Consider the following 23,435-nt stretch of genomic DNA (forward strand, 5'->3'; position numbering starts at 1 on the left):
TACTTTGTGGACTTAGCCTCTGCTTACTAGTTGTTTTTTTTTTAAAGGCTTATCTAGGGACTTCCCTGGTGGTGCAGTGGTTAAGAATCTGCCTGCCAATGCAGGGGACACGGGTTCGAGCCCTGGTCCGGGAAGATCCCACATGCCATGGAGCAACTAAGCCCGCGTGCCACAACTACTGAGCCTGTGCTCTAGAGCCCACGAGCCACAGCTACTGAGCCCACGTGCCACAACTACTGAAGCCCATGCACCTAGAGCCCGTGCTCCACAACAAGAGAAGCCACCGCAATGAGAAGCCTGTGCACCGCAACGAAGAGTAGCCCCCACTCGCCGCAACTAGAGAAAGCTCACGCGCAGCAACAAAGACCCATTGCAGTTGAAAATAAATAAATTTATTTTAAAAAAGTCTTATCTATAACCATTTCTAATTAGCACAATAATGAAGAGAAATAATAATCAAAAAGCCTACAGCTTGGGACTTTCCTGGTGGCTCAGTGGTTAAGAATACGCCTGCCAATGCAGGGGACATGGGTTCGAGCCCTGGTCCGGGAAGATCCCACATGCCGTGGAGCAACTAAGCCTGCGTGCCACAACTACTGAGCCCATGCACCGTAACTACTGAAGCCCGTGCGCCTAGAGCCCATGCTCTGCAACAAGAGAAGCCAGCGCAATGAAAAGCCCGTGCCCCGCAACGAAGAGTAGCCCCCACTTGCCGCAACTAGAGAAAGCCCGTGTGCAGCAACGCAGACCCAATGCAGCCAAAAATTAAAAACAAACAAACAAAAAAACCCCACAGCTTCAACAACCTCCCCTATACTGGCTTTCGAATCTTTAACTGCAGCCCTCATATTTTGCATATTTGGGTCTCCACTTGGATGGCCCAATAGGTCCAAAATGAAACATCATCTTTGGCCTTAAATTTCCACTCCTTTTTATATCCCTTATCTCTGTAAATGGTACCATCTTCACCAAGATCCTTAAACAGGAAACCTACAGTCAAGGTTATAGGTTCTCCACCTTCCTTCCTTAACCCCACATCCTATTAATCACCAAGTACAGTGGCTTCTACCTCTCAAACAGCTCTCATACCCATTACCCCTTCTTTATCCTCTTTAACTGCCATAGTTAAAGCCAGCTTCTCTAAGTCTCACCACTACAAAAACCTTCTCATTAGTCTTTGTGCTTCTGGGTCCCATCTCATTTCAATCCATCCTCCAAACCAGTTCCATCAAATGGACTTTGTAAAATGCGAACATGATCACATCACTCTCCTTGAAATTCTTCAATGGCACTCTATCACCTGTCTTGAGGGATAAAATTTCAGTTCATTTGCCTAAGTGATCTTTTTTATCACCCCTGCCTCACTCACCCATTATGAACCCCTGGTGGAGCACACACCAACTCCTCACCCCTCTGTGCCTTTACATATAATGTCCCTTCTTGCCTAGAAGCCCTGGTCTTCTGCCTTACATATACTTCATATTTCTGCTCATTCTTTTAAGTATTAATTAAAATGCTTTTCCCCAGAAGATACTACCTCCTTCACCTTTTCTCACTCTTCATCATCTCAGAAGGCAATAAAAATGGTCCAGAAAGATCACTGCTCCTTATTGCCACTTCCTGTTTTTCTCAAGTCCACTTCCAGTCCCTTCGCATCTTAATTTCTCTTTTCTACAAATGTCTTGAACACTTTGGACTTAATTTGATGATCCCCACCACTCCTCCCCCTTGACCTCATTTTCAGGAGCTTCAGTATTTTTACTCATAAAACTTACACCATAACCTAACCTTTCTCCCACTACGATTCATTCGTTCAACAAATTATTTATTGGGTACATATTACATGCTAGGTGCTGTGCTGAGGTAATGGGGAAGAAGACAGTCTTTGCCCCCCCAAAAACTTACAGATTGGTGGGAAAGACAAACAAAAACTAGTCAATTACAATACAGTGTGAGAATGCAATGAAACAAGGAAGGAAGGGCACTTAACTCAGTTTAAAGGCATCAGATACTCTAGACCCATTCTAGACAGAAGATCCATCTCCTTACTGCTTCAGGGAGGAGACGGGCAGGACCCGATGCTGGGCCTTGCCATCCATCTGGACCGCTCCACACCGAGGTCCATGAATTCTGAAATCCGCCTCTGACCATAAGTGCCTCTTCCACTCCCTGCCTCCATTCGAATCTGTAAGGAGTCCTCATTGTCAGGTCTAGTTCTGTAGTTCTTCTCCTTCCTCAGAGTCCATTCAGAGGCTCACCCGCAGGCATTTCAGTGATTTTCCTCCATAATGTCCTAGATTTGCTCACCACCAACTTGTCCTTAGGACATTCCTGTCTTGCCAAACCCTTCTCTTTTTCTCTTCAGCTCCTGGAGTGCAGAGCTGGAGAAAGTTACAAAACTGGTTCCTTTACAAATTATACCAGTTAACTTCCACTCACTGCTGACACTCAGCGCCTCTGCCTGGAAGGCCCATCTTCATCCTGTCTTTCTGGTGAACTTCCATTTCACCTTCAAAGACTGGCTGAAAGTTACTTTTTTTAGGAAGCATTTTCTGATATCTCCTGGCACTTCTTCCTCCTCCCTTCCAGGTGCTCCTTCCCAGTAGCTCTGTAAGGCTTAGCCGGCAGCTGTGATCCTTTGTTCACCTGCTTCCCCCCACCCCGCCAAACACAGCCTCTAACACAGCCCTTCTGGTCGGTCGTTCATTCTTTCAACACAACTGCCAAATGCCTTCTAGGTGCTAAGAACTGGGCTGAATGACTGACCTACTACACCACACTCCTCACTCATTTATCCTGTACCTTTTCTATCTCCTCAAAGACTCTAAACCCATCCACTAAGCATCCTCCCTAAGTCTTTCCTTTCTGAAGATGACAATGCTATCCCACACAAAGTCCCAAAAGCCCCTCGTTTTTTTCTCTCATGACTATATCACAAACCTCTGTGTCATTGCCCATTTGCCCCCCACTGACTGCTCTGCAAGGTTAACCTCACCACTTGTTTCCAAACTCATGACCTACACCACACTGCCTTCTCTGGGATCTCACTATCTAAGGATCCCTTCTTTCTCCCTTTCCAGTAAATTCAACTCCTCAAGCTACAAATATTTTATAATCTCTTCCATTCTGAAAAATTATTTTTGGCCTTGTGATCCTCTCCAACTATCCTCCTGTTTTTTCCCTTCCCTTTACTATCCAAATTCTTTAAAGACTAAACTACACCCCCATTACTTCCGTGTTCTCATCACTGAGCACGCTCTTCTGCTGCTCCTCCCACCAACACATATGTACCTCCCTTCTCCCAATATATCCCAATATCCTCCCAATATAAGTCACAATTTTTGTTCAAATCAATATTCAGTGCTAGCAGTGCTATTACTCAGTAAAAAACATATACAGCTGGATCATATGGAATAATTTCCTTTCTTGTACAATTTTTTCTTTTCCCTGGAACTAACAATTACTACTTCCTCTTATACTTCCTTTCAATTTTTTTGGTTTGGTATTTATTATGTATTTTTCACTAATTCACCCTCAAACCCTCCAACAGAGCTGTGAGTCTCTTTTTTTTTTTTTTTTTTTGGTGGTATACGGGCCTCTCACTGTTGTGGCCTCTCCCATTGCGGAGCACAGGCTCTGGACGCGCAGGCTCAGCGGCCATGGCTCACGGGCTCAGCCACTCCGCGGCATGTGGGATCTTCCCGGACCGGGGCACGAACCCGTGTCCCCTGCATCGGCAGGCGGACTCTCAACCACTGTGCCACCAGGGAAGCCCGAGACTCCTCTTAAATAAGTGCAAACACTTCAGGTAATCTATCAATTTCACTCCGGTCTTGGAGGCATTGCTCAGGGGTTTTCTCCTGTTCCAGCTGAGATTGTTTGCTCTCTAGACTGCTAAATAGCTGACACTTTGCCAGGGATGACTCTTTCCCTGCATCTCTGGGATTCCTTGGCTCTCTCCCCTTCACTGGAGCACCTGTTTCCATTTTCTCCCTCTTTTATGGTTTATTCCTGATTTAGGAGGAACACAGACTTCAATGATTTCCTAATAAAAGGTATACAGGAAGTGAATTTTTTGAGATCTTGAATGACTGAAAGTCCTTTATTTATATATTTAACATATAGAATATTTTTACCCACATACATAATCAAATATAGAATTTCAAGTTAGTAAATGTTTTTCCTTCCAAAAATTTGAAGGCCATGCTCCACTGTCTTCTAGCACCCAGAGCTGCTAGATAGAAATTCGATAGTATTATAAATCCTAATGTTTTGGATATGACCTGTTTCTTCTCTGGAAACTTTTAGGATCCTTTCCTTTTCCTCAGGTTTCTAAAATGCAAACCACTAAGTATGGTCCTTCTTTCATTTATTGAGCTTGTACTGGGTAAATACTTGCAATCCAGAAGTTCTAGTTCTTCAGGTTTGGGATATTTTCTCTACTTATTTAAATATTTGAAATTTTATCCCCTCCAATTTCTTTTCTCTACTTCAGGAATTCCTGTTACCCAGTACTGAGTCTACAGGACTCATTCCTTAATTTTCTTCTTTATCTCTGTACTTTTATCACTTTGACTTTTTATTTTACTTTCTGGAGATTCTCGTAACCTTTCAATACTTTCAATTAAAATTTTTTTCCTGCCCTTGCAGTTTAATTTTAAGAGCTCTTCCTTGTGCTCTGCATAGTCCTTTTTAATAGTCCTGTTCTTATTCCCTGATTATATGATCCTTATTTCTGAGGATATTATGGAGTGTTTTTATTTTGTTTGCTTTATTTTCTTTCGCTCCCTGTATAATCTGTTTCCTCCAAGTTCCTCTTTGATCTTTGGTTTGGTCACTATCTTCCATTCACAGGTTTTTATCAAATGTCTGGTCATCTTCGGCTATCCACTGATTTTTAAGGGTTAAGTCCTAAAGAGCTTTTTGTATGTGGAGAAGCCGGTGGTGGCGGGGGGGACATTGCTTATCCCATGGTTGGCTTCCTGGATATAAGGAGGGGACCTGGCCATTTTATTGGGAGAATACCCAGATGCCTACATCTGTATATTCTTTTCCCCCCCTGGGCTGTTCAATTGCCCAGAGAGGTACCCCTTCAATCCTCAGCCTAACAGGTATAAGCCTGGCTTCCAGTGTTCTGGGACTGAATGGGGGAAGAGAGCTGGCACATTCTCACCTAGTATGTGACTTTGATGTAATCCTTCTGTTTTTAGTTAGGTTCTCTCCCCCTCCCCCACCCCCTGCTTTGCCAGGGTGGGAGAGGGATAGCTATACATCCATCTGTGGATGTGAGGGGCAGGATACCTGGGACCCTGCTCCTTGTAAATTCTTCAACCAAACCTGCCATTTTCAGGGTCACTCCAAAAGCTTTCTAGCTTCCAAAATTTCGTTGGCATCTCTTATCTACTTCACCTCCTCTTCCACTCACTTTTTTTCTGGTGGATTTATGCTTGCCGAAATCATTTTGTAAAAGTAATTTTAGTGGAGGTTTAGACGGGACCAGAGATTAATAACTGGGTTTAATCTACTGTGTTCAGACTACCTTTTTTTTTGCGGTACGCGGGCCTCTCACTGTTGTGGCCTCTCCCATTGCGGAGCACAGGCTCCAGACGCGCAGGCTCAGTGGCCATGGCTCACAGGCCCAGCCGCTCCGTGGCATGTGGGATCTTCCCGGACCGGGGCACGAACCCGCGTCCCCTACATAGGCAGGCGGACTCTCAACCACTGCGCCACCAGGGAAGCCCCAGACTACTTTTAAAACCCTTTTGCCTCTACGTTTTCCCTCTATCAAAACTGCTCTATTGGGGGCTTCCTTCCCTCCTGCTCTCCCCCCCCAGGCAACCACTAATGTCCTTTCTGTCGGCATAGGTTAGTTTGCATTTTCTAGAGTTCATATGCATGGAATCACAAGGTATGTACTCTTTTGGTTCCCTCCCCTCCTCTCCTCTCTCCTCTCTCTCTTCTTCTCTTTTCTTTGCCTTTTTGCCCTGGCTAGAACCTCCAGTACAATGTTAAATAGAAGTGTAGACAGCAAACATCCATTTTTTTGTTCTTCATCATATGAGTAAAGCATTCAGTCATTCTCCACTGAGCTTAATGTTAACTGTAGAATTTTCATAAAAGTCCTTTATCAAGTTGAGTAGCTCCTTTCTATTATTTTGCTGAAAGTTTTTATCAGGAATGGATGTGACGTCTGTCAAATGCTTTTTCTGCATGTGTTGAGTTGATCATACAGTTTTTCTTTTTTACTTTGTTATTGTGGTGAATCACATTGATTTTTTTTGCGGTACGCGGGCCTCTCACTGTTGTGGCCTCTCCCGTTGCGGAGCACAGGCTCCGGCCGCTCCGCGGCACGAACCCGTGTCCCCTGCATCGGCAGGCGGACTCTCAACCACTGCGCCACCAGGGAAGCCTCACATTGATTTTTGAATGTTAAACCAGCCCTACATTGCTGGGATAAACCCTACATGTTCACATATTATCCTCGTACATATTATTGGATTCAATATGCTAAAATTAGGTTTAGAATGTTTGCATTTATGTTCATGAGAGATACTGATCTGTGGTTTTCTTTTCTTGCAATGTCTTCGTGTAGTTTTGTTATCTGAGTAATGCTGGCCTCACAGACTGAGTTGGGAAGTACAGCTGACCCTTGATCAACACGGGTTTCAACTGTACAATAGTAAATATTGCAGTACCATACCATCTCCAGTTGGTTGAATCCAAGGATGCAGAGGAACCCCAGATATGGAGAACCGAATATAGGGATGGCTGACTATAAGTTATACTTGGATTTTTGACTGCCCAGAGGGTCAGCGCCTCTAATCCCTGCATTGTTCAAGGGTCAAGTGTATTCTCTTCTCTTCAAGTGAAATTATACTAATTCACATATAAGAATCTTACAATAGTATTCTACCATGTTCCCCTCCAGGTCTTCATGCCACTGTTTTCGTACAGTTCACAGATACAAATGCTATAAACCCACAATGCATTTGTATTATTGTTGTTCAAACAATCAATTCTCTTTTAAAGAGATTTAAATAATGGAAGAAAGTCACATTTTTAAGCTGTGTAGTTTCCATTTTCTGAGTTCTTCATTCCTTTGTGTAGATTCATATTTCCATCTGGCATCATTTTCCTTCTCCCTTTAACATTACTTATAGTAAGGGTATGCTGGTGATAAATTATTTCAGCTTTTGTATGTCTGAAACAGACTTTATTTAGCCTTCAGTTTTGAAAGATATTTTCACTGGTTATAGAATTCAAGGTTAGCAGATTTTTCTTTCAGTGCTTTAAAGATGCTCCTCCACTGTCTTCTTGTTTGCATTGTTTCCAATGAGAAATCCTTTGTTCCTCTGTTAACAGTGTGCCCTTTTTCCTCCGGTTTTAAGATTTTGTCTATCACTGGTTTTGAGTAATTTGATTAGGATGTGCCTTGATGTGGTTTTCTTCATTTTTCTCATGCTTCAGGTGCAGTTGAGCTTTTTGGATCTGGGAATCTGTACGTTTACAGTTTTTATTGAATTTGGAAAGTTTGAGCCCATTATTTCTTAGCTATTTTTCTGCCACACTGCCCCTTCTTCAGAGACTCCAATTACAGGGATATTAGGTTGACTGAAGTTGTCCACAACACACTGATACTCTTTTCAATTTTTCGATTTTTACTCTTTGTGTTTCATGTTGGATAGTTTCTGTTGGTGATTCTTTATATTCACTAATGTTTTATTCTACAATATCTAATCTGCCACAATTCCATCCAGTATAATTTTCATCTCAAACATTATAGTTTTCAACTCTAGAAATTTGATTTGGGGCTTTTAAAAAATATATTTTCCATGTCTCTGCTTGACTTTTTGAACATCTGAAATACAATTATAATAAATGTTTTAATGTTCTTGTTTGCTAATTCTAACATCTGTGTCAACTACGAGTTGGTTTCAATTGATTTGTTTTTTCCTTCACTATGTTTGTATTTTCCTGGTTTTTACATGCCTGAAAATCTTTGCTTTGAGTAACAGACATTGAGAATATTTGCTGGATCCTGAATATTTCTGTATTCCTATAAATATTTTTGAACGTTGCTCTGACATGCAGTTAAATTACTTTGAAACAGTTTGTTCCTTTTAGGTCTTGTTTTTAGAATTTGTTAAGACAGACTTAATAATTAGTTAGGGCTAATTAATTATTCCCCACTACTACGATGAGAACTCTACCAGTACTACTGCTGAATATACTAATAATGCTCCATGAATTACGAGGTTTTCTAGGCTGTAGAAACAGGCACGATTACTGACACTGTTTGAGTGCTAGACACTGTTCCTTCCAGTCCTCTTGGAGGGGTGCCCCTCCTGCCTCAGCCTTGAGTAGTCACATGTATGTGCCAAAAAGTACTTTGCTGAATACACAGGTGAGCTCTCCTCAAATCTCCAGAGTTCTCTTAGCAGCTCTCTCCTTTCCAGTACTCTGTCCTACAAACTTTGGCTGCCTCAGTCTCCCCAGACTCTCAGCAATGTTGCCTCAACTGAGAGGGTCCACTGGACTTTGCCTGGGCTCCCCTTCCCTGCACTGCGGCCTGGAAGCTCTCTCTCAAGCCAGTACGCTGGGGTAGTCAGAGGACTCACCTTGTTTTCCATTTCTCAGTGATCACTGTCCTTCATTACCTGATGTCCAGTGTCTTGAAAAACCACTGTTTCAAATACATTTTGTGTGTATATATATATAAAATAAATATATTTATTTTTGGCTGCGTTGGGTCTTCATCACTGTGTGTGGGCTTTCTCTAGTTGCGACGAGCGGGGGCTATCGTCGTTGTGGTGTGCGGGCTCTAGGCACACGGGCTTCAGTAGTTGTGGCGCATGGGCTTAGTTGCTCCGCGGCATGGGGATCTTCCTGGACCAGGGCTCGAACCCGTGTTCCCTGCATTGGCAGGCAGATTCTTAACCACTGTGCCACCAGGGAAGCCCCCATTTCATATATTTTAAAAACTGTTATTTCCAATGGGAAGGTAAATCCTGTTCCTGATACTCCATCTTGCCCATTTGGCCTCTGAATTTATTCCTTTGGCTTAGAAAGCTTTTCTCTCACATTGTTACATGAAAGCTTCCCTCAACATCATTTAGGTATCAGCTCAAGTGCCATCTCTTTGAAGCGATGAATGAATCCTGACCACCCCAACTGAAAGAGCTTCCACATTCAGTCACTCTCTAGCATAGCACACATCACTATCTGAAGGGATCACTTATTTATGTGTTTTGTTGCCTGTCTTCCCCCCACCAAGAATGCAAATACCTTGAGGCAGAGACTTTGAATGTCTTATTCATCATAAACTGGGCGCAAGATGTTCGATAAATATTTGCTGACTCTCTAATTTGCTAATCTGTGCTTCTCTTTCTTCTACTCTCTAAACATTTATGTCCCCAGGTTCTGTCCTTGGACCTCTCTTCACATTCTGCCATAGCAATACCATCTAATCTCACAGTTTCAACTATTAAATGTGAGTGATTCCCAGTCCTGTATTTCCAGCCCCTAGCCCCGTATTTTCACCTGGCTGACAAACAGGTATCTGTGGATAGCTTGCCACCGTCTCAAACTCTGTATGTTTGATACAGAATTAATCCTGTTCCCTCCCAAACTTGTTTTCTTCCTTATGTTTCCTATTTGACAATGGCATCCCCATCCTCCCAGTCATTTAGCTTGACACCTTGATGTTACCCTTGATTTCTCCATCTCCTTTTCTTCCATATCAAATTAATTGCTAAATCCCATCCGTTTTATACATGTTACACCTTTCCAACCACCCCCTCCATTCCAGGTACCCCAGATGGTTTAAAAAGAAAACATATATATTTCCTGAAATATAAAGCTGAGAAGGACAGCTAATATTTTGCATGACAGAATCAATATTCAAAATGATCTTAGCAGACTATGGAGAAGGGTGGAAGCTCCTAACACTGTTTTTTGTTTTTACTGAAAATCATTCACTTACAGAAAAATATACAATCCTTAAGTGTAGAACTCAATAAACTTTAGATATGGTTGCACCCATGTAACTATACAGTTCAAGACAGAACACTTCCACCTCCCCAGAAAATTCTATATGCCCCTTCCCTTGAATTCTACCCCCTATGCCCCAAGTAACTATTCTATCACCATAGATGAGCTTTACGTGTTCATAAACTTTATATAATTAGAATGTACACTTTCATGTCTGTCTTTTTTCACTCAATATAATGTTTTTGATATTCACCCATGTTTTATGTGCATCAAAAGTTCAGTTTTTAAACTTAGCCGTACTTCATTGAACAAATATGTTTATTTATTCACCTGTTGATACACAGTTGGGCTATTTCTAATTTGGGGCTGTTATAAATAAAGCTACCATGAACATTCTCACGTAAGTCTTTTTGTGAATATATGCAGTCATTTCTATTGGGTATACGTCTAGAATGGAATGTCAGGGTCATAAGGTAGGTGTATATTTAACTTTACTACAGACTTGAGAAATAGTTTCTGAAGTAATTGTACCATTTTACACTCCTTCCAAAAATGTATGAGAATTCCAGCTGCTCTATATACTTATCAACACTTAGTGGGAGCTCCCTGGTGTCCTAGTGGTTAGGATTCCGGGCTTTCACTACCGTGGCCCGGGTTCAGTCCCTCGTCATGACTGCAAGCCCTGCAGCGTGGCTAAAAAAACAACAAAACACAGCACTGTCAGTCTTTCTGAACTATAGTGAGTATGTAATGATATCACATTACAGTTTTAATTTTCATTTCCCTTATGCATAAGAATGCTAAATATCCTATTTTCATGCCTATTTGAATATCTTATTTTGTGAAATGCCTATTTAAGCCTTTTGTCCACATTTTCAGTTGAGTTGTTTGTCCTTTTCTGATTAATTTTTAGAAATTCTTTATATATTCTACATGTGAGACCTCTATTAGATAAACGTATTACAAGTGTTTTCTCCCAGTCTATAGCTTTTCCACATTCTTAATGGTTTCAGCTGATCAACAAAAGTTTAACCCTTTTTTTAAAATGAACTTCAACCGAGCTACTTCTCTTTTACGGTTAGTGCTTTCTGCAAGCTACCTAAGGTCATAGAGACACTTCTTGTGTTATCTTCCAACAAAGCTTTACAGTTTTAGCCCTCACATTTAGGTCTATGATCCATCTCAAATTAGATCTTATGTATGGTATATGATACAGGGATTATGGTTCACATATTTCCATATGGTCACGTATTGGCTCTAGCACCGTTTATTGAAAAATCTTCCTTTCCCTCATTGAATTAATTACTCTTTTTAAAAACCTCCTTAAACTGCGAAGTCTTACACTTTAGATTCAAAACAATCAGTTGTAAAACTGTAGGATGGGCAAGACCAGTATAATAGCCGTGTATTGGATAATGTGGTTGACGCACACAAAGAAGCACTTCTCGCTTAGCAAGGGAATCTACAAATTTTAGCTGACACATATTCTAAAGTCCTTTGGAGCTTATTGTGACCATGTGATTAAATTCTGGTCGAAGAAATATAAGCACAGTGGAATGTGCAACTTCCACAAAGTGTTTCAAGGGAAGTTTTCTCCTCTTTGCTGGATGGAGCCCAGACATGATGGTTGGGGCTAGAGCAAAACATAAGGCGGAAGCAACATATTGAAGATGAAAGAACAAAACAGAAGACGTCTGAGTCCCTGTGGCCATACCAGTCCTGGGCCACCTACTCAAGATTTTTGAGAAATTTATGAGAACTGTCATCATATATTTGATAGAGTGGTCTGTAGAATACTTTTTATCCTTCCTTATTCTATATGGCAGAAATAAGAATAAGCTGTGTTGAAGCTACAAGGTGGGGGGGGGGGGAGCACAGAGAATAAAATAACAAACACACCCATGTAACCATTACCTAGATTTAACATATTTGCTTCGTTATATTTGCTTCAGGTTTCTCTCTTTTTTTTTAAAGAAATAAAATACAGTGAAGGTATGGTGAAGGGTTGAGGCCCCCCAGCACAGTCTTTTCCAAACCCAATCCCTTTCCTTCCTCCTCAGACGTAATAACCCTACTTTGAAGTTCACGTGTGCCTTACCTCTCAGAGAGAACTTTAACAATTCACTGGTTCTTCCGCCTCTGAGTGCCCCTTAGTTCAGCTTTGGTCTGCCTATAACCAGCATAGGAATCACCTGGGGTGCTTGTAAAACATAAATTCCAGGGTCCCAACTATTGAGATTCTGTTTCAATAAGTCCAGGGTGGACCTTGGGCACTTTCATTTTAAAAAGCACACAATATGCAAATCAAAACCACAATGAGATAGCATTTCATATTCACTAGAATGGCTAGAATAAAAAAATACAATAACAAGTGTTGGTGAGGATGTGGACAAATTGAATCCTCACACATTTCTGGTGGGAATTTAAAATGAGGCGGCTTTGGAAAACAGTCTGGCAGTTCCTCAAAAAGTAAAACAGAGAGTTACCATATGACCCAGCAATTCCACTCCTGGTTAATGAAAAGCATATGTCTATACAAACTTACACAAAAATGTTCACAGCAGCATTATTTGTAACAGCCAAAAAGTGGAAACAACCCAATTTTCCATCACCTGATGAATGGATAAACAAAATGTAGTATATATAATAAAATATTATATATAATAAATTGTATATATTGTATATAAAATATTATATCTTATATATGTATACAACAAAATATTATTCAGCCATAAAAAGGAGTGAAGTACTGATACATGTTACAACATAGTTGAACTTTAAAAACATACTAAGTGAAAGAAGTCTCACACACAAAGGACACATATTGTATGATTCTATTTATATAAAATGGCCAGAATAGGCAATTGTATAGAGACATAAAGTAGACTAGTGGTTGCCTGAGGTCAAGAGGAACAGGAATGGGGAGTGACTGATAATGGCTACAGGGTTTCCTTCTGGCAAAATGAAAATTTTCTTAAATTAGGTTGTATTATTTTTTAGATTACACATATAAGTGATATCATAACACTGTTTGTCTTTGTCTGACTTAATTCACTAAGCATAACATTCTCTCATTTTTTTAATATAAATTTGTTTATTTATTTTTGGCTGTGTTGGGTCTTCGTTGGTGCATGCAGGCTTTCTCTAGTTGCAGCGAGCGGGGGCTACTTTTCATTATGGTGCGCGGGTTTCTCATTGCAGTGGCTTCTCTTATTGCAGAGCACGGGTTCTAGGTGCGCGGGCTACAGTAGTTGTGGCAGGCGGTCTTAGTTGCTCCGTGGCATGTGGGATCTTCCTGGACCAGGGCTCGAACCAGCGTCCCCTGCATTGGCAGGTGGATTCTTAACCATGGCGCCACCAGGGAAGTCCCTCTCATATTGTTTCAAATGGCAGGGTCATTCTTTTTACAGCTGAGTAATATTTCATTATGCATATATACATAACCATTCATCTGTTGATGGACACGGGTTGCTTCCATATCTTGGGTCGTAAATAGTGCTGCTATGAACATTGGGGTGCATGTATCTTTTCGAATTAGTGTTTTCATTTTTTTCTGGACATATGCCCAGGAGTGGAATTGCTGGATCATATGGTAATTCTATTTTTAGGCATTTTTTAAAATAAATTTATGTATTTATTTATTTGTTTTTATTTTTGGCTGTGTTGGGTCTTCATTGCTGCGCATGGGCTTTCTCTAGTTGAGGCAAGCAGGGCTACTCTTCATTGCGGTGCGCAGGCTTCTCATTGTCGTGGCTTCACTTGTTGCAGAGCATGGGCTCTAGAGCGCAGGCTCAGTAGTTGTGGCACACGGCTTAGTTGCTCCGAGACGTGGGATCTTCTTGGGCCAGGGATTGAACCTGTGTCCCCTGCATTGGCAGGCGGATTCTTAACCACTGCACCACCAGGGAAGCCCTATTTTTAGTTTTTCGAGGAACCTCCAAACTGTTTTCAAAATAGCTGTACCAATTTACATTTCCACCAACAGTGTACGAGGATCCCCTTTTCTTCATACCCTCTCCAACGTTTGTTATTGTACACTTTTTGATGACATCCATTCTGACAGGTGTGAGGTGATATCTCATTGTTGTTCTGATTTGCATTTCTCTAATAATTAGCAATGTTATTATTTCATGTGCCTGTTAGCCATCTGTATGTCTTCTTTGAAAAAATGTCTATTCAGGTCTTCTGCTCATTTTTTGAGTCATTCGTTTTCTTCTGATATTGAGTTGTATGACCTGTTTATATATTTTGGAATATTAACCGCTTGTCAGTCACATCATTTGCAAATATTTTCTCCCATGGGTTATCTTTTCATTTTATCAGTGGTTTCCTTTGCTGTTCAAAAGCTTTTAAGTTTAATTAGGTCTCATTTGTTTATTTTTGCTTTTATTTCTTTTGCCTTAGGAGACGAATCCAAAAAAATATTGCTATAATTTATGTAAAAGAGTGTTTTACCTATGTTTTCTTCTAGGAATTATGTGGTTTCAGGTATTACATTTAGGTATTTAATCCATTTTGAGTTTGTTTCTATATATGGTGTGAGGAAATGTTCTAATCTCATTGTTTTACGTGTGGCTATCCAGTTTTCCCACCACCACTTATTGAAAAGACTGTCTTTTCTCCATTGTATATTCTTGCCTATTTTGTCATAGATTAATTGAACGTAGGTACATGGATTTATTTCTGGGCTATTCTGTTCCATTGATCTGTGCGTCTAATTCTGTGCCAGTACCATGCTGCTTTGCTTACTGTAGCTTTGTAGTATAGTTTGAAGTCTGGGAGGGTGATACCTCCAGTTTTGTTCTTTTTCTTCTCAAGACTGCTTTGGCAGTTTGTGGTTCCATACGATTTAGGATCCAATCCAAGAGCATGGAATATCTTTCCATTTCTTTGTATCATCTTCGATTTCCTTCATCAATGAGTTTTTAGATTATAGGTCTTTCACCTCCTTGGTTAAGTTTATTCCTCGGTATTTTATTCTTTTTTGATGTGATTTTAAATTTTTTTTTTTTTTTACTTTCTCTTTCTGATAGTTCATTATTAGTGTATAGAAAAGCAACAGATTTCTGTATATCAATCTTATATCCTGCAACTTTGTTGAATTCATTTATTAGTTCTAATAGTGAACTGTATACTTTATTTTTTTAATTTTAATATAATTCTTAAAGTTTACTTTCCATTTACAGTTATTATAAAATATAGCCGATATTTTGAATTGTATACTGTAAATGAGTAAATTTTATGGTATGTTAAGCATATCTTAAGAAAACTGTTAAGAAAGAAAAGAAAAATATCCAAGGTAATTCTTATGTATACAGGCATACCTCAGAGATTGTGGGTTTGTTTCCAGACAACCACAATAACGCAGATATTGCAATAAAGCGAGTTATATGATTTTTTTTGTATCCCAGAGCACGTACAAGTTATGTTTACACTATACTGTAGTCTATTAAGTGTACAGTAGCATTATGCCTAAAAGAAACAATGTACCTTAATTAAAAAATACTTTATCGCTAAAAAAATGCTAACCATCATCTGAGCCTTCAGCAAATTGTAATCTTTTTGCAACAGTAACACTGAAGATCAGTGAGTACAGATCACCATAATGAATATAATAATGACAAAAAAGTTTGAAATATCATGAGAATAACCAAAATGTGACACAGAGACCCGAAGTGAGAAAATGCTGTTTTTGAAAAAATGGTGCCGATAGACTTGCCTGACGCATGGTTGCCACAAACCTTCAATTTGTAAGAAACGCATTATCTGTGAAGCAAAATAAAGCAAAATGCAATAAAATGAGGTGTGCCTGTACTAAAGTGACACAAACCTGAATTAGTTTCTACTGTTCTTATACTTGGACCTTTTCTCATTTCCCAGGTCCCATCTATTCTTATATGCTGAGAACTCCGAAGTATATACCTTGATATCCTCTCTTCTGAGTTCCAAGATGCCTACTAAATATCTTCTCCTGGAGTGCCTAAAGGCACCTCAGTATTTCAAAATCCAAACCCTCCATACATAACCCAGTTAACCACAACAACAATAATAGTTAACAACAGCTACAACAAACCTTGCTCTATCTCTTATATTATTGCATGTATCATTCAAGCTGGAAACTCCAGATTTGCCTCTAAGTGCCGCCATCCCATTCTTTCTGAACATTTCTCCTGTTAGTCCTCTCCTCTTTAGACCCACTGTTATTGCCTGATTCCAAGCCTTCCTCAATCTGACTCTTACCTGGTCTCCCTGTATCCATTTTAAACCCTGTCTGTAACCATTTCTCCACCCTGCTGCTACAGTGATGCTTCTAAAACACATATCAGACCAAGTTTCTCCCCTTCTAGCTGTACCCTATTGCCTGCATGGGATTCTGTCTAACCTCATGTCTCACAGTCTCACACACACATCCCAATGCTCCAACACCTCTCCTCAAGAGAAGTGTATGACTCTGAAAATGCACAAAGCACCCTCTTCCCTCATATGCATTCTTCTACACCCAGGTGAACTTTCTAGGAAGCTTCTCTGATATAAGTAAACAGAGTTGATTACTCTGCCATATGACTTCTTCAGGATGGAGTACTGAATTTAGTGTGGTCTCTGGAGTCAGACAGACCTGGAATCTAATCCAAATTATGTTGTTTGCCAGCTATGTAAACAAATGGGAAAAATACCTACCTTGCATGGTTTCTTTCCCAGTCTGCTCTTAAAATACCAGAATCTATAAAATCCTGTTATAAATTTGGTAAGTCAGATTCAGTCTAAGGTAGAAATATCCTGAACTTAAAGAAGCAAAAGACTGTCTAAATCATCTCATTTAATTCTCTTTAGTGTAAAGCAGTCAATAGATCACTTTATTCTTTGTAGACAAAGACTAAGTTTACTTGTTACCTTTAGTAACAATAAAGGGAATGTTACAGCTAAAATGTTGACTTCCTGATTCAATAAATATTTTTTATTTGTAGTAATTAATAGAGATACATGGGCATTTAAATCTATAGCTATAACTTTTAAATCCTAGAGTTTATTCATTTTTATTATTTTATTATAAATATTTAAATATACGAAAAAAGTACAGAGAGTAAGATTACAAACACCCAACTGCTCAGTTTTATTATAAACTTTACTATAGTTGCTTAGATTTTGCTTATTAAAAAAAAAAAATCCAAGCCTACAGCTGCATAATCTCTATAATTAGTAAGCCAACACGAATTCATTTAGACTATCAACCTAAATTATACTAAATTTAAACTGAGAAATAGCTGTGGAATTGAAATTAAGAATTCTAATCCATCCTCACTGAGAAATATGTATAATGGAAGATTATATCAGTGTTTATTAGAGACTTACCCAGGAATGCTGGGTTTTGCCTCCCAATTCATATGTCTTTTTTTTTTTTTTTTTTTTTTGGCCACATCGCACAGCATGTGGGATCTTAGTTCCCCGACCAGGGATTGAACCCGCACCCCCTGCATTGGAAGCGTGCAGTCTTAACCACTGGACCGTCAGGGAAGTCCCTCATATGTCATTTATGGGATCTACTTCCTCATCTCTGGTCCCTGCTATCCTACTCAAAGAACTCAAGACCCAATGGAAATCAGTCCATAGGCTGGGTTGGGCTAATCAGATTCTCTTTCTTTTAGAGAATTTGAGGGTCAAGATGCAGATATTCTAGTCTGTCCTCTACATCAACACCAGCTATCATAAGAAAGCAAACCATAGGGACTTCCCTGGTGGCGCAGTGGTTAAGAATCCGCCTGCCAATGCAGGGGACATGGGTTTGAGCCCTGGTCCGGGAAGATCCCACATGCCTTGGAGCAACTAAGCCCGTGTGACACAACTACTGAGCCTGCGCTCTAGAGCCCATGAGCCACAACTACTGGGCCCACGTGCCACAACTACTGAAGCCCATGCGCCTAGAGCCTGTGCTCCGCAACAAGAGAAGCCACCGCAATGAAAAGCCCACGCACCGCCACGAAGAGTAGCCCCTACCTGCTGCAACCAGAGAAAACTCGCATACAGCAACGAAGACCCAATGCAGCCAAAATATTAATTAATTAATTAATTTTAAAAGATGCACTTAAAAAAAAAAGAAAGCAAACCATAAAGTAAAATGCACATATCTCTTCCATTCTTTAAAAATCTGTTGCCTATTATAGAAGGGTGGGGAGGGATGGATTGGGAGTTTGGGATTAGCAGATGTAGACTATTATATAGAAAATGGATAAACAACAAGGTCCTACTGTATAGCACACAAACTATACTCAGTATTCTGTGATAAACCATAATGGAAAAGAATATGAAAAAGAATGTGTGTGTGTGTGTGTGTGTGTGTGTCTGAATCATTTTGCTGTACAGCAGAAATTAACACAACATTGTAAATCAACTATACTTCAATAAAATAAAATCTAAAAAAAGATATCTGTTGACTATTATTAAAACTCCTTAGCCTAAAATTACCTGGTCTCTGCCATTACCTCCTCTTCAACCTAGCACCCAACACTCATATCACTGTGTTGTGGATTAAAGATGACCCTAAATTTTCTGCCAGTCCTCTCAATGAGAAGTGGGATCTGTTTTTCCTTCTTTTGAATCTAGAGTGGCCCTATGACTTGCTTTAATTCAACAGAAGGCAGAGGGAGTAAAGCTGTGTGACTTTTGAGGCTGGACCTTAATATAACTCAGCTTTTGCATGCTGGGAATGTTCCCTCTTGGGAGTCCAGTCTCCATGCTGCGAGAAACCCAAGCCAGGTAGAGAGGTCATATGTAGGAGACCCTTGACGCTCGGGTCAACAGCCTTAAGCTAAGCTCCCAGCTGACAGCCAACATTGACTGCCAGCTATGTGAGTGACCCACTTTGGACATTTCTGGCCAGTTGGGCCTCCAGATGATGGCAGCCCTTGCTGACACCACTTTGGGCCCTACTGAGCCCAGCCAACTACAGAGTCATGAGAGTTAATAATAAGTTGTGGTGGTGGTAGTGGTGGTGTGTGTATTTGTATGTTTTAATGTATATAACTTTTATTTTTAAGAACAGGTTTAGGTTAACAGAATTAAATAATTAACTGAATGATTACAAAGGTATATCTTTTTTAAACAATATCTTAATTACAAAGAATAAAACAGAAGGGAAAATATAAATAAATAGCTACAATACAAAATATGTCAGTAAATCCACACTAGAATGGAAACGCCCTGGTAACACAGAGTCCCACTATGGAATAGCTAGCCCAGGCACTAAGAAACTGATCACTGCATTCAGAAAGTCAAAGCCACAATGTCAGATAAAATAGTACCTGTTTTTAGATTAATGTGACAGCATAAGCACAAAAATACTAAATAAATTAAGTTACATGAGTCTCTCTCTAAGAGAACTGTGCCAATGAAGTTCATGCTCCCACCTTTGGATTTCTGATACGGCATCAAAGACTTTTTTACAGAACATAATTTTCATACTTAACTTCTGAAAATGTGGAACAATAAGACAGATTCATGGGTAACTGTGTTAATTCTATTCAAGTTTCTCTCTCACAGACCCAGCAGGGAAATTAAATAAGCCCTGAAGTAGTCCTTGGGAAAAATATAAGGAATAGTCACTGTGCCTCCAAAGGATATATTCAGGGGCTTCTGAAGTTTTACATTAATAATAACTCTGTCAACTTGCTGTCCTTCAGCATTTACAATAGAAGCTTTCATTAAAATAGCAGAACTCTGTTTGAGAAAGTGATTAGGTCACACAAAATTATATTTAGTGACCATTCAGGGAACAAAGCTAGTTCTAAACTAATGTGAAATTTAACATTCTTTTTTCTTGCTTCCATTTAAAATTCTTGCGGCTCCAATAATCAAAAGAAAGAAAAATCACAGGTCACTGAGGCAGCTCTGTGTGTCAGCACCCAGCACGGTTCCTGGCACATAATAGATGCTCAATAAGTATTTGCAGAATTAATGAGAAGAAAAGAGGAGGGGGGAAAGGGACGTAAAAAAAAAAAAATAAGCAAGGAAAAATGGAAAGAACGCTTGTACGTAACTACAGATTCATCTATGGCCAACCTACAGCCAACTGTCAGAAACCACCCCTCTGCTTTTTATCTTTCTAGCACAGACACAGTCTCTAAACTCAAGAGACTGAAATGTACATCTCCCAACTCTTGAAGAATATATAATCCCCAGTCCATCTCTGAACTTAAACAAACATCTCTCTCCAAAAAAAACTATGGAAGATGTTGCAAAGTTTCAGAGAATACTTCTTCAAAAGGAGCATCAAAATTCTCCAAGAAGACTTCCTTTGTCAGTCCTGTTTGACCATAAGCATCCCTCATTTCTGTTTGTACAACACTTACATGGGTATTTTTAAAAACTGCATTGACCCTTTCATTCACTTATTAGATTTCTTAGCACCTTCTCTACAAACGCAATTCCAAAACTTCCCCTTAAAAGGAAACCTAAACTCGTCATTTCAAGTCCTTAATTGTGCACTCTAAACTCTCCAAATAACAATGACTTCTGTTCCAGAGGCAACATGAAGAAAAGCTGAACCCCGCTTTCTTTCTTTCCTCCTCTAAATATCTCTCCACCACCAGACAGGAGTCAGAAGGGCAGGGTTCAGGCCTGAGCCCAGGCACCACCACAGCAGCAAAGGCCGGCCTCACCGATCCCCGGGGCTTCTTTCAAGCTCACAAGCATGGTGAACCTCTTCCAGAAACACACTCTGCCTTCCTCCACTCATTTCTTTCCTCTTTTCTCAAACATGCATGGGCCTCCTCCATTAAAAAAAAATCTTTCACTTGAACTAGTAATGCCTCCTTCTCACTTCATTTACTTCTAAATTTCCTACAACTGGATAGTAGACTACAGCCACAACTCTTACTTTTTTTTATCATTTAATTTCTTTTTAACCCATCAAATTAGTTTCTCATCCTCTTACTCTTGCAGACCATTAATAAATTCCTTTCAAAAACTTTCTTATTATGGGGACTTCCCTGGTGGTCCAGTGGTTAAGACTCTGTGCTCCCACTGCAGGGGGCGCAGGTTCGATCTCTGGTTGGGGAACTAAGATCCTATGTGCCGTGCAGAGGGGCCAAAGAAAAAACTTTCTTATTATGGAAAATTTCAAGTACATACAAAGTAAATACAAATGAACCCCTACGTACCCATCACCAAGCTTCAACAGTCGTCAACATTCTGTCATTCTTGTTTCAGCCATACTTACATCCATTCTCCATCCCTATTTAATTATATTATTTTACAGTTTTCACAGGGAAATTGTACCTGGAAAGTTGTAATTTTTATTGTAAATGTAAATTATAGAATTATAATTTTGACAAATGGATATACCTGTATAACTTACACCCCTATCGGACATAGAACGCCTCCATCCCTCCAGAAAATTTTCTTGCGTCCCTTCTCTTTAATTAATTCTTCAAAAAACAAATCCAGATGCATTTTCTCAGTTACCAATCTCCTTGGCTTCTTAGCAGCATCTGACAGTACTGATTCTACCTTTTTCTTGAAATTTGCCTCTCGATTTTATGAAGCAAAGTATTCCAGTTCGGGCTTCCCTGGTGGCACAGTGGTTGAGAGTCTGCCTGCCGATGCAGGGGACGCGGGTTCGTGCCCCGGTCCGGGAAGATCCCACATGCCGCGGAGCAGCTGGGCCCGTGAGCCATGACCGCTGGGCCTGCGCGTCCGGAGCCTGTGCTCCGCAGCGGGAGAGGCCACAGCGGTGAGAGGCCGGTGTACCGCAAAAAAAAAAAAAAAAAAAAAAAAAAAGTATTCCAGTTCATCCTCAAGTCATGTCAGCTTTACCACCAAAATACACCTCAAGTCTGTCTTCCTCCACGTCAGTGCAGGATGCTAATCCATCTTCTCTCTCTCCTGGGTGACTGACTACGACTGTCTTCTTTCTCATTGGTCTCCCTGCTCCCACTCTTGCTTCTCTCCGACCCATTCTCCACACAGCAACCAGAGTGATCTTTTAAAAATGCAATCATATCACGCTACTCCCTAACTTAACAGCCTTTTATGGCTTCCCAGTTGACAGAGGATAAATCCACATTCTACATCAGGGCCTTCAAGTTCTTGCAAGGTCTTGGCCTCCCTGTATAACTTCCTATCACCGCTGGGCCTCACGGGACTTTTGATAGTTCTTGGAAGAGGTCAAAGTCTTTTGAAGCTGTTTCTTCTGTCTGGAATACTGTTCTTCTAGCTCTTTACACAACTGGCTCCCTCGGCCTTTACCTCTCAGCTGAAATGCCACCTTTCCAGAGTGGCCTTCCTTGACTAACCTAAGCTTGTCCTCCCAGTCACCCTATATTACATTATTTTATTTTCTTCATGGTATTGACCATAATCCACAATTACTGTCTTTATTTACATTTGTTTCTCCCACTGAAACATAACCACCTCGAGAGTAAGAAGCCCGTCTTTTCTATTTATTGTTGTGTATCCCCTAATAGCACATGCTCAAGAATTATTTATTTTTTAAAAAATGGATACACTTCAGTATCGTTTTATAGAAAAGCCCCACTTTTTCTCAAAACCAGTTACCTTTCCTAACTTCTTTCTGTTAACAGAAAACCACAAATTATGTTACCATAGTACTATGATAAATTCCTGCATTAACATCAAATCATTCGGAATATAATAAGATTTTAAACAAAGAGAAGCAGAAGAAAGAAAAAAGTCATAAAAACATAACTTAAACTAAGACTGATGAAAACAAAGTTATAATCTAATTTTTAAGAACAAAGCACCGGGCTTCCCTTGTGGCACAGTGGTTAAGAATCCGCCTACCAATGCAGGGGACACGGGTTCGAGCCCTGGTCTGGGGAGATCCCACATGCTGCAGAACAACTAAGCCCGTGCACCACAACTACTTAGCCTGTGGCTCTAGATCCCATGAGCCACAACTACTGAATCCTGCGCCTAGAGCCCGTGCTCCGCAACAAGAGAAGCCACTGCAATGAGAAGCCCGTGCACCGCAACGAATAATAGTCCCCACTCGCTGCAACTAGAGAAAGCCCGCACCCAGCAACAAAGACCCAATGCAGCCAAAAAAAAAAAGAACAAAGCATCTACTTATTATAAGTATAAAAGGAATATTCTTTTATTCTTTAGTCTGATTCTAAACTAATAAAATATTCAATAATTGAAAATCAAGAAATGCAATCCTTCCTCCCCTGCTCCCAGAAAGAAGGTAGAAACTGAATCTCTGGTACAATTAAATATTCTACATTGGTCTAGTTACATGCCTGTCAAGCAACCTTCCAGTTACAACCTAGCTTTCTAGGGAGAGAATGTACTAACCAGAAGATCCAAGAATCCAGTCTTCCTTAACATTGTAGTTCATTATAAATTAATTAATTAGTGTCTTGGGGAAGGGTCTGTGGGTACTATAGAAATCCTGGGGTTTGTGTATTTTGGGTGACCTGGGTGTGTGTTTG

The 23,435-nt window shown here is 40.2% G+C and overlaps 1 protein-coding gene across 8 annotated transcripts in view; it reads right to left on the minus strand.

The window, feature by feature from the left end:
• Nucleotides 1–23,435, minus strand: part of TNRC6B (trinucleotide repeat containing adaptor 6B) — a 250,109-nt gene that overhangs the window by 155,852 nt on the left and 70,822 nt on the right. The gene's annotated exons all lie outside the window — the stretch shown is intronic.

Source organism: Stenella coeruleoalba (assembly GCF_951394435.1).
Source record: "Stenella coeruleoalba genome assembly, chromosome: 11".
Classification (NCBI taxonomy): domain Eukaryota; kingdom Metazoa; phylum Chordata; class Mammalia; order Artiodactyla; family Delphinidae; genus Stenella; species Stenella coeruleoalba.